Raw genomic sequence first — 12,362 nt, forward strand, 5'->3', positions numbered from 1 at the left:
AAGCTCGATGCGATATTCGACTTTGATTACGTGCGTTAAATCGATGTTGGTCTTACGATTGTTTTATATGTAATATCATTAACCAAAGCTATCTAATCTCCTTCTCTCTCTCTTCCTTTTTCTAGGATCAATTCCGAGAAAGTTAGACCATTTGTAGACTATCGTTCTTTCCCAGATTCTTCGGATAACGTCGAAACACATGGAACGATAATCTCGAGTACATTTAATGTTTGGCGAAGAACGGATTGGAGTGAGGTGGGAGAAAGAAAGAGAAAGAGAGAGTAGGTACGCGCATCGTTAGAGGCTGGCTGGCTGTCAAGTTGCGCAGGTGGCCGAGCTGGACGTGGATACATGGTCCATGGCGTGGGCAGCAACGACCGTGGCCCCTGGAGGCAAGCGAGTTCTCTTTCGCAGTTGTCTCGTTCACCTCTTTCTCCTTCTCTCCCTCTTCCTTCTTCTTCTTCTCTTTCTTCTTTTTCATCTTCTTCTTCTCCTCCTTCTTCTTTTTCATCTTCTTCTTCCTACGACTCGAAAAGGCTATTCCACCGACAACGAGTCGAAGCCCCGGAAGACTCACTCTCATGGCACACGTCAGTCACTTCTTAGGTCACTGCCGTCCCTCGCGTATACTTACATATTCCTCTTGATTTAAACTCTAACGCGAGCCTTTCGGTAAAAGTTACGCCATACGAACAAAGTAGTATACCGGTCCCGTTTTTTATTAAATATCATCAAATTATCTCGTCTCGTTGATCTCGCACTCGACGCTGAACATTGACGTCGATCGTGTCGAGTGTCTCAATATTTTCCAACAAAGTTAAAAGAAAAGGAAAGTAACGTGGAAAGCCGGAATTCGAAAGGGAAAACATTGTAAACGCATGCATCGTACAATCGAGCGTAACAGCGGCAACGGCAGCAGGAAATTCAAAGGAGCGACCGATCACGATAACACGTACCTACATACGACTCTCTCCGCCGAAGGGCGCAACGACGTTTAATATCTCAATGTCCGTCGGAACGTCACTGGTGAACGCCGCCTCCTCCTCCTTCGCGCCGTTGCAACTTTTCGCTCAAAATGTTGCTCTCCGGACAGGATTTACCTACCTGTCGCGGATTTACGTACCGTGAGATCGGACGTTTTGCAAGTTGTCGTGCAATCCGCGTCGCAGGTTATACTCTCTCGGAATACTTGTCCGCCTCTCTCTCTCTCTCTCTCTCTCTCTCTTTCCCTCTCCGCTCGTTCCCTTCGTATCTCTCGAAAAGCCGGCGGCGCTTCTCGAACGCTTCGACGCTGCCAATTCCGCTAGATCGAGCGGAAACGCTGACGGCAAAATTCAGAGGTGATGGGGCGGTTCGTTGATTCGAAGGTGTATTGCTTTTTTCTTCGACTCCGAGGAGAAGACCAGAAGAAAATCGTGTTGGATAGAAAGAAATGCGCTCGCCTAAAAGAAAGAGAGAGAGAGAGAGAAGGGGTGAGAGAAGAGAAGTTGGAGGCGAACGAGCAGGGTGACTCGCAGGGTGACTCGCAGGGAAGGCAGGAGGTATCGAGAAGATCGGCTCGGGGCACGGCTCGGAGAGGACAAGGGTCCCACCCGCGCTCGAAACAGGGTAGAAACAATGAAGTTTTGAAGGGTTGACTTGGGCGGGGGGATCAAAGGTTGTGCGAAGGGGGCGCACGGTTTCAACAAGCCCACTGAGTGGCTATTAGGCACCCCCAAGCCAAGCAAGAGCAATTTGCTATAATCATTACTATTCAGGATCTCCGAGCCGAGAGAGGGTCCGTTTCTCTCTCTCACTCGCTTCTCCGCCTCCACGCTTCTCTTCCGTCTCGTTCGAAGGACCACGCTCTGCGGTGGTAGCTTATGCCACCCGCCAGCCATTGTCAATGGCGAGTAATATCTGATCGCGGTTGCGCGCTCCCGCGAACACGAATATTGCTACCGACTTGTCTTCGAAACAATCTACCTGTTTTCCTTTTTTTATTTATTTATTTACTTTTTATCTCGTTCGTCCTCTTCTTTTTCTCCGCTTTTTCTTTTTTTTTCTCTCTTTTACCTTTCCACTCTTTCCTTTTATCTCGTTACTTTTTTCTTTTTTATCTTTTCATTTCTTTCAAACAGCCGTCTCGTCTTCTCCTCTGTCCCTTTTCAAAGTTCGACATTTCTTCGATCTCCTCTTGGACTCATTCCCTTCCATCCTTACTATTTTCTTTCGACTCATGCTATGGTTATGCTTTTACGAGACGCTTCGATGATCTCTGATTCGATCGATCAGACAAAACCGTAAATCGATCTTTTCTTCTGATCTCTGAGCGATCTTTCACTGACGCGGCCGCGTCGAATTTCCAAATAAAACTTTGAAAAACCGACATAATTATAATGGCCGACTAATTCGCCGTATCATCGGACGTAGCTTCCGTTCGTATGCCTGAAATATCATTGCGGGGAGAGCATTCGAGACGAGCCGTGCGGATCGAGGTCGCATTCAGTAGAAAAGAAGAAAAAAGGAGAGGAGAGAAAGAGAGGAGAACGGGGTAGGTAGCGGTGAGATAAGGAGGGTGACAGGTAGTAAAAAGAGCGTAAGAGGCAGAGGGAGGAGGGAGCGAAGGTTGGTTAGAGGGGAAGAAGGAGATGGAGCGGGAGAGAAAAGGATGCATGAATGTGCCAGCAAGAACAATTGATGAAAAACGGTAGGAGAGTGGTCGGGTTTCTTGGAAAGTCTCTCCGCGAGGTACGGCGCAAAATGAGGGGAGGCAGGTGCATCGTGGATGCAGCTGGGAGGCTGCGTGCACCGTCTTCGTCCTTGTTGTCCTCGTCTTCCTCATCTTCCTCACCTTCCTCGTCTTCTTCTTCTTCTTCGTCGTCGTCGTCGTCGTCGTCGCCGTCGTCTTCGTCGTTTCAGGATACCCTGCTGACGTCCTTCCGCTCTCTCTCTCTCTCTCTCTCTCCCCGTCCCCTTTTTTCTTTCTTTTTCACCTTACATCCTTCTTTCCTTTTTCCGAGGAACATACCCGTGGTAACACAAAGAGATGCTTTCAGGAAAATACTAAACGCGATCTAGTGCGAGTTAGGATGACATTTTTCTTTTTTCGTTTTCTTTTTTTGTGGAACCCTACAAGAAGAAAGAGAGAGCTTGCCAAGAAGAAAAGCTTCTTCTTCGAAAGATCTTGTAAACGATCTTTCAAGTGTCTCCCGTCTGGACCAATTCCTCTCTTTTACTTAAACGATTCTGAATTCTTCTTATTCCTTTCTCGATAAAGTTGGAAGAAATATAAGTGGCAGAATGTTCCGCGAAGAAGTATCAATGATACTTAAATGATTTTAAAAGCTCAAAATAAAAAACTACTCCAACGCGAGTCCGAGCGAAAATGGGGTGAGAGGGAGAGAGAGAGAGAGAGAGAGAGAGAGAGCTGGATATTTGGGCTCTTTTAGATTTCTCGAGACGCACTCCTTCGTCCTTCTACTTTATATCGTTCCGGCGTAGCGTCTGGAATGGTGCTCGCACTTAAAGGTGAGTTCACTCGCTGAGGAGCGAGACTGAATCGAAAGACAGAGGGACGAGCACCGGTCTAGACTGCCGGCAGACGTTGCAAAAGGACTACGATATACGCGCGGCCGCACCTAAGGATGGAAGGACGCACCGACTAGTTTCCGATGCCTTTTACTCCTGTTCGTGTATCCGTTCTGCGCCTATCGACCTATACAATGTCGCTTATCCATCTGTCCAAAGTAACCAACCATACATCCGCTTACTAAGATTCAAACTTCTTGAATCTTGAAGGATGCACGCGAAGAGAAAGTCTATTCACTGAAGAAAATCTTAATCCAACTTTCCAACGGGAGACGAATAAAGAAATGTAGATAGCAAATATCACATGACATTTTAATTCGTTCGTTAAAAAGTCAAACTCCGCGGGATATCCAAGCTGGTACCTGTTCTCCGACTAATGAAAATAAAGAAAGAAACGAAGAGGCGAGGCTTTGCAAAACAAAGCAATTCTCGATCGTTTATCGGCGCCCTAAAGGGGAATTCATCGGATGACGTCGCGACGGATACGCGAAGAGAACGTTTCTCGAGCCAAAGATAGAAAGAGAGAGAGAGAGAATGAGAGAGTGAGGGAATGAGAGAAAAAAGAGAGAGAGAAAGAGACAGAAGGAAAGAAAGAAAGAAAAAGAGAAAGAGTCTAGACCGTTGGCAGACATGGCAAAACGACGAGAGGCAGAAGTCAGGTGAGATCCCACTTCTTCTCTCGCTAGATACAAGCTGGCTTGCCTCGCTTGACACCGACCAATCGACCGACCAACCGACCGACCGACCGACCGACCGACCGACCGACCGACCAATCGACCGACCGACCGACCGACCGACCGACCGACCGACCGATCGATGTTGCGGCGCCACAAAAAAGAACGAATACGTGGATAGATTTTGTTACTTGCTTTTACCTGGAACATTGAAGTCTACCAGATGCGAAGAAAATCGATCCGATAAACGAGCATATCATTAGAAAAGTTATTATATCAATGACAAGTAACTAATGAGAAATATCCAATGTATAAACGTAAAAAAATATAAGCAAAATATCGTGAACCTTTCACGTATTCCGATGATATTCTGAACGATCGTACAAAAATACAAGAGTGTCCTAGAGATTTTTCTTAACGTATCGAGGAAGAAGAAAAGAGAGAGAATCTCGAGATTCTCAATGTCCGTCAATGTGTGGTTTCGACGGTCCACCTTTCGCCAAAGCAGAACACGAATTTTCTTTATTCACGCGCTTGCACGCGACCAGCCACGAATACAGAAGAAATGCAACGAGTGGAAACGGGATTCCCATAGGCAGAAAGGGTGGCCGCGGGAGAGGAGCGGAGGAGCAATAATTCGTGTCGTAAGGTACGCCAATAAAGAAGAGAGACAGAGAGAGAGAGAGAGAGAGAGAGAGAGAGAGAGAGAGAGAGAGAGAGAGAGGGAACAAGAGAGTAAGGGAATAAAAATAAGAGAGAGGGACGACGTAAAATGCTGGCAAGAGAGGTAAGCTGTTGTTGCCATTGGTCTTCTGTCTCTCTCTTTCTCCCTCTTCCCCTCTTCTTGCTCTTTCTCCCATTCTCCTCCTCCTCCACCTTCACCACCTCCTTTCCTCCCCCTCTTACGACATGCATTATGCATGTGGGATGAGCCTTCGCAGTTTTGCGTATCAGATCCAACGTCACGTTAGTTTAAAATCAATGTTGCTTCTACCCTGTCTTATCAATCTTACCAAACGATCTTGGAAGCTGCGCGACGATCCTAGAAGCAGTGTTACGTATTCTCTCTTTCTCTCTCTCTCTCTCTCTCTCTCTCTCTCTCTTTCTCTAAACTAGCCGACTTTATGTAGAAGAAATTAGTATTAACGCCATAGAACGCTATGGAATTCAACGCGAAAGTACTCGACAGGATTACAACATAAAAACGTAGATATTGTTATTGTATCGCGCGGTTACGTTTCAGCAACGACGAGATGCCAATCTCGTCCTAACGTCCATTACTTGCCAAGGCGGCTCTATCGAAGAGGCAAACGGCTGCTTTCCATTCTACGGACGCGCAGAGAATTTGAGATTTGCATAACAACTTCGCTACAAAAGCAAACTGCCGTTACGATCGTTTGCATTTAAGCTTTACCTTTGAAACGTAGGTATATTTTCCGTCTGTCGGCCCTTTTCGCTTTACCGCGTCGAAAGAACGATACCGCATTGTTTCAGATTTTTATTCCTCCGTACATTTCGACTCGGTCCGACTCGATTTCCTCCGTGCGATAATACCACTATATCGTAGACCGTAGGGCAATGTACTCTTGACAACGGGAAAGGATTAATTAAAGTTACTTTCGAAATCCAAAGTACTTACTCCTTTCGTTGAATAATAAGATTTCATCGGGCTCGATAGATAATCTTTCTCTTTTATCCTCGAAGAAAAACAAAGATAGAGTATTATCTAGCTAAGCCGATTTTTCTTCATTCTTATTAACCACTCGCTCCGTTTTCCTTGGCCAAGTATATACGGGTTAGCGTCATACCTCCCGTATCGCGCGTTTAAACTCTGCATTCCAGACCTTATAAAGAGTTCTGTCGTCTTGTTGCACCGAGGACGCAAGAGAAGCATACGTAGTCAAAGTATTGTTTGCGCACGTGTGCAACGTAAATCTCTAAACCGTAGTGATGCGAGCACACCGCGTGTCGTGCGGAGGTAGAACGACCGTGGATGAGACGGAGAACGTCCGTCCCTTTCTCTCTCTCTCTCTCTCTCTCTCTCTTTCTGACTCGTCTTTTTACTCTCGAGAAGAACTCCTTTTTATAAAACACATTCTACCAACTCAAATTGAAAATAGTTGAAAACCGTAAAAACGTAAGCAAAGTTGCTTGGAATATATTGTAAGATTTCATGGAAATTTGCTATCATAAAATTAATAGGTACGGCAATAAAAGTAAACGTCGAAAGAATATATCAGTCTCTCTCTCTCTATATATATATATATATATATATAGATATATGTATGTATGTGTGTATATATATATACACACCTATCTATCTATTTATCTATCTCTGGTTTTGAATGCACACATAATTACGCAACGGTATTGGTAGTGCGATGGTATATAATGTTCGCCCCAGGCTACTCACGAGTCTCGACGTAAATTCGTCGATTACACGTTTGCAATTTCGTATGCAGAGAGTACTACTACGTTGAATATGTAATGTAGCAGTGCCTGCCTATCAACAGCTACCGAAACGCGTCCCAGACTCCAATCAGCGCGCGCAACCCTCGTTACGTTGGATTTACAGATGCGAAATCGAATCCTTCCTCTCCTCCGCGATATGACTATATTACGGAATTGCATCGAAATCGAACGATACGTTAAATTCGTGAAATATTTTTCTACGACGTAACAGAAGGTTTCGTATTTGACGAAGGATACAGGAAAAGGGATTTAAAAAAGGCACACAGAGAGCGAGAGCGAGAGCGAGAGAGAGGTGCGACGATTTGAATTTCTATATGACGAAAGACGCATAGAATGAAATCTAAACGGCTTGTATGCAACTGCATATCGCGTACGAACGAATGCCAGCGATGCAGCTCACGAGCATCGGGCAAAGCACGAAGGGGGAAGGGAGAGAAAAAGAGAAAGGGTAGAGGAGAGCGAGGGAGGGAGAAAACGCAGCTGCAATGTACACGGTCCTGCACCAGTTTGAGCGAGAGCAATAAAGTCTATGTTGTTGCCTAGACCCGAGGAGCGAGATTGTCGAGCCGACCATTCTTAGCGACAGCTTCCGGTGTACGCACGTCGTCACTTCCGGGCCGACACCGTGAGAGCCTAGATTCTTTAAGCGGCCCGCTATACGCCGGATGTAACAACGTGGCCGTTGCCTTCGCGGATCCCAATAATAACAGTAATAAGAAAATTATCTGTGAATGGATTTCTTTCCGCTCATTTTCTCCTTCTCCCTTCTTCTTTCCATCTTTTATTTTCTTATCTCGTGCGAAGAGAACTAGACCGATTAGAAGGAGAATGAATGGTCCTCCAGCTATATTGACTTTGTTTTTATCGAAAGTTTCTCAAAAAATAGACATAAAGAGATCGTAGGGAAGATATAAAAATGTTTTCACGAGAGTGAGTAACTTTAAGTGTATGAAATCATACGATAAACTACGATGCGCACGACGTAACACATTTCTCGAAAGATAAAAATATATATCGCACGCTTCTCCGATTTTATTTTGATACTCTCTTCGTATTTCCTTTCTCCTTTTTTTTTTCTTTTTTATCCCTCGTTTCATCCCGTTTTTACATTTCTTCTTCCTCCTCGTCGTTGCGCCCGCATGGCTCTCTCTAATTTGGTGTCTCGACAATGTCGAAGGGAGCGAAAAAGGTTTCCGAGGCGCACGCTCGACGCTATTAGCTCGTGTTTTTCGTCACACACAAGACGTAGGTAATTACTTTGGGATCAATGCATCGCGTGGATCCAGTTTGGGCGGTTTCGATTCCGTCCTCTGTTCCTCCGCTCTTCTTCCAAATTGCATATCGCGTTGAAATTTGCGAAGGATTATTTTTCGAGCGGATTAAGAGAGAGAGAGAGAGAGAGAGAGACGAAAAAAAAGACTCACCTTCGCCACGAGAGTCAAATTTATTTAAAAATCAGCACAACATTATGACTCCGCGAATGATCGTTCGAGGCGATCAACGATAGTCATGGAAGATTTTTATTCGCGTGCATCGCCCACTACAATCGAGTCTGATTCACACCTCTATCCGAAAACAGATCAGAGAATGAAATGATTTCGCCGTTTAATGATACAAAAGTATCACGTATGCAGCTTAGAGCTAGACGAAGATATCGATCGTATAATAACAAATATACGTTATCTGTATATTTTTCATGGAAATATAGATACTTGAAGCAACAAAATAAATAAGTATGTAGCGCTCGCGCGACTATTGCTAATCGATTGTTCCAAATCGACAAAAAAAGACTCGACTTCCGATAGGAACCTTCGGGCTTGTTCGAGATCCCTTTCTTCTCCATCCACGAGAGGTCTCCCTTCGCGAAGAAGAGGATAACCCGCGGCGCAAACGAAGCAAATTGACGAATACGCCAGATACGTATCCGTTCCGTCCTGTTCCGTCGAGTTTTTGCTGGGCTCCAAGTATTAAGAGCAACGTCGCACGAGACGTAATTACTCGAGGCTCAGGATCACCGGTGCCGAGGGGCATCCAGTCCGGGCAGTCTCTCTCTCTCTTTCTTTCTTTCTCTCTCTCTCTCTCTCTCTCTCTCTCTCTCTCTCTCTCTCTTTTCGTCTTGCTTCCAGCGCAAATCGACAAAATCGGCGACATCCTCGTAGCCCGGCACGACGTACGCCCGTCTTCCGTCCCATTCCTGGCCGCTTCCATCGACTTTTTGCCAAGTTTCGCGCAGATTGGTGGACCCGACGACTACCATATATCGAGTGTGGCCCGAGACCGAGAACGCTTTTACTCGCTGAGTATGAATGGATCGACGATTCCCATCGTGTTCTCTTACGTCCTCCAAAACGAACTATCCGTTCTCTTATTCCTTCCTTTTCCTTCATCCACGTCTTCCTCCTACTCACGAGAAAGTATACTGCGACAATGATGCTGAACTTTGCAAAGAATGAGAAGTCCGAGGAGTATAGTGGTTCTACGTACGTAGAAAATGGGACAAGATTTTCTGATATATATGGAAGAGAAACGAGTAAGTAGCGGATAACGGCGAAAGCGAGAGTATCTCGTTCTTTTTTCTTTCCTTTTTATTTCTTTCTTTTTCTCTTTCTGTCTTTCCTTCCTTCCTTCCTTCCTTCCTTCCTTTCACCCTTATATCCTTCCGTATAGCAAGCGAAATGTGATTAAGCCCTCCTTTAAGCGCTACGGACCAGCAAAAAGCACGCCTCCCTTTTGATCGCACCCGCTGAATCATTCGGATGAAAAGCGAATCGGGTAAACGATAAATCATCGAAAATGATTAGCATTAGGTTTTACCTTTATTCCCGTTCGAATGATTCATCAACGGTTATCGTTTTCTTACGAAACGGGTAGTGCCCCACTGTCTGACTTTGAATTCGCTTTGAACGTTCGCCTTTTCTTTCGGATGGATCTCGTGTGTAAAGAGAGATGAGCGCTCTTTGACAAAACGGAGGACGATTCGTCGTCTCCATTGAGAAAATTCTTGCTCAGGTATATAACACACTCTGCTAAAGAAGCTCACCTGTTCTGGGCATAACGCTCTCCCACTCGAGATGGATCGATCGATCGCTCTTTTCTTGTTCGTCGCGGACGACGATCGAAGGCGAGATTCCGTTCGAAAGGAAGGAGCACCTTTTCTCTCTCTCTCTCTCTCTCTCTGTTCTCTCTTGTTCGCTCGCGCTCGCGCGCACACTCAGACAGGCGCGATAGAGAGAACTCTCTATATCCAGTCACAATCACTCGCAGTCGCGGACCAACGGTCTTGTGCTTTTACTACTGTCCCCTCTCCTACCTCGTCGCTCCTCCTCTTCCTCCTCCTCTTCTCCTTCATCTCCTCTCTCCAGCCGTTCCTCTCTTTCCTCCTTTCGCTGGTCACCCTCTCGGTGACTGCCATCCATCCGTCGTCCGTCGTCTGCTGCCTTAGACTCCGTCGGCGGACAGTGAATTACGTCCATTGACTGGACGTGGCCGGGCAGACGGCCTGGGCCCGACCATATACAGACTAGATTCACTTCACTGCCGTCCTGCTCTTGCTGCTCTCTCTCCCTCTCTCTCTCTCTCTCTCTCTCTCTCTCTCTCTCTGTCTCTCTCTCTCTCTCTCTCTCACCACGTGAGCCTTTTTCTACGTTGAGTCGCCGTGTATACGATCCACGACTACGCGCAATCTCAAACGCGAAACGAATGAAAATAATCAAAGCTCGTTATACGTCGGTATGACTCCGTTGCACTTACTTTTACTTTCGCATCATCGTATTTATAATACGATCGTCGTTTATCCAAGTAGAAGAATCCCCCTCGGTACCAACGGCATCCCGGGGAGTTATGCAGGTTCGCTGAAAGGAAAAATAATCGGAGAATCAGACTCGAAGGTAGATATATCGTCCTGAAAGATACGACCGCTCGTGTAATGCTCGTGGCACTGATCGATGCACCGTGATATATAACGCACGTCGTCTCGCCGAAGCTCTCTTAATGGGATCCGCACAGGCGGAAATCCAAAGCGGACCGATAAATTACGGCATTAACGAATCTTGGCCACGATCACGGCCACTGATCGGCGGATTTTCGATTTTTGTTACTCGATTGATAATCCTTCCCGCCTCGATGTCCTCTAATTTTCATTTTCGTTTCTTTCCTATTTTTTTGTGCCTTTCTTTCTTTCTTTCTTTCTTTCTTTCTTATTCCGTTTCTTTTCCTTTTCGTCCGATCGTTTCGTTCGAGTTTTAAATGAAAAACTTTTTTCTAATCACTTCTATTCTCCTCTCAAACGGCAACGACGATTTTCATCGACGCGTAACGAATAGAAGTAACGTATAGGAGGTCCTCGAGCGGGGCGGAATTAGATCGTACGATCTTGCGGTTTGTAGTCATTTCAACGAAATCGCGACAGGTGGTAAACATCGAGATAGTCAATGCGTTTGGTGGTCGCTACCAATCGTCGAAGAATGGTTCGAAGCGAATCCAAGGTCAGTTATGGCCGGATGCAGCGGCCTAGCATCGCAGCAGGATCTTTTTTAGTCGTCGGCAGTAGCAGCAGCAGCAAGGTACGATCCGAATACGATCCGTTTGGAAGGAATCGTTCGACGTTCTACCATTGACATTAATTCTTATCCAGAAAATACCGTTTCGAAAGAAGACGAGACGATGTAAAAGACATTAACGCAAAAACTTTCGGTGCTACGATATCAATTAGCGTATCTCGGAGGAGACTAGAAAGGAGAGAGAAAGTAGGATGATAAGGAGAAAAAGGGTGGAAAAGGGTGGAAAGAGTCAGGAGAAGGAAATGGAGGGTGAGGATAGGTAGGAAGGAGGTTTAAGGGGGAGAGATAGTGGGGGTAGTTTCTCAGTCAGCGAAGGTAAGGGTGTGCGCTGTAAGGAGAGCGCGTAGAGTATCCATTAGCCCCTGTGGTGGGTGGTTGGGTGGTGGGTCCGGTACCGAAGCTATCGTCACGTGCCCAGGGGGCGGTACCGCTTTGTCGGGACTGCTGTACGGTATAAAAGAGAGACGTACCCGCGGTGCATCCACCAATTACGCTTGCACCTTGCCAACGGCCAGCGTGGACTCGCGAAAATCTTCCGCGTGCGTTTCCATTCTACGATTTTTCCTTTTTTCTTTTTCTCTCTCTTCAAAACGCTTCTCCGTTATCTTATGTACGCGCTACGATCTTCGTTCGATCTCATCCACCTTGGAAAGATAAAGGCAAGTACCGGATGCGAGATAGCTACTGTCTTCTTTCGAAAATTCGGATGGGTGATCGAAAGTATATATGTCGGTGAATTTCATCCTTAACGCGTTCGCTGTCACGCATGATTCTTATTCTCTTTAGACAGCGAACGTGTAAAGGATCATTTACTGTTTAGTATTAAAACGCGTGCGAAAGACGGAAGACGGAGAGTAAGAAATGATGGGGAGAGAAAAACAGTATTTATGAGTTTATGAGAAAACTTGTAAAAGATCAGAGATCTAATCGATCGTCAACTACGTGACGATCGAGATCTACCCACGTGAATGAGTCGGAAAAAGGGTAAAGTAAAAAGAAGGAGGAAGTCCTGATGTCCGAGCAAAGTGTAAAAGCGCAATCCTGAAGGAAGGTAGAAAGGGAAGTAGGCAGGAAGGAAGGAAGGAAG

The sequence above is a fragment of the Vespula pensylvanica genome, chromosome 1 (genome assembly GCF_014466175.1).
Source record: "Vespula pensylvanica isolate Volc-1 chromosome 1, ASM1446617v1, whole genome shotgun sequence".
Lineage (NCBI taxonomy): Eukaryota > Metazoa > Arthropoda > Insecta > Hymenoptera > Vespidae > Vespula > Vespula pensylvanica.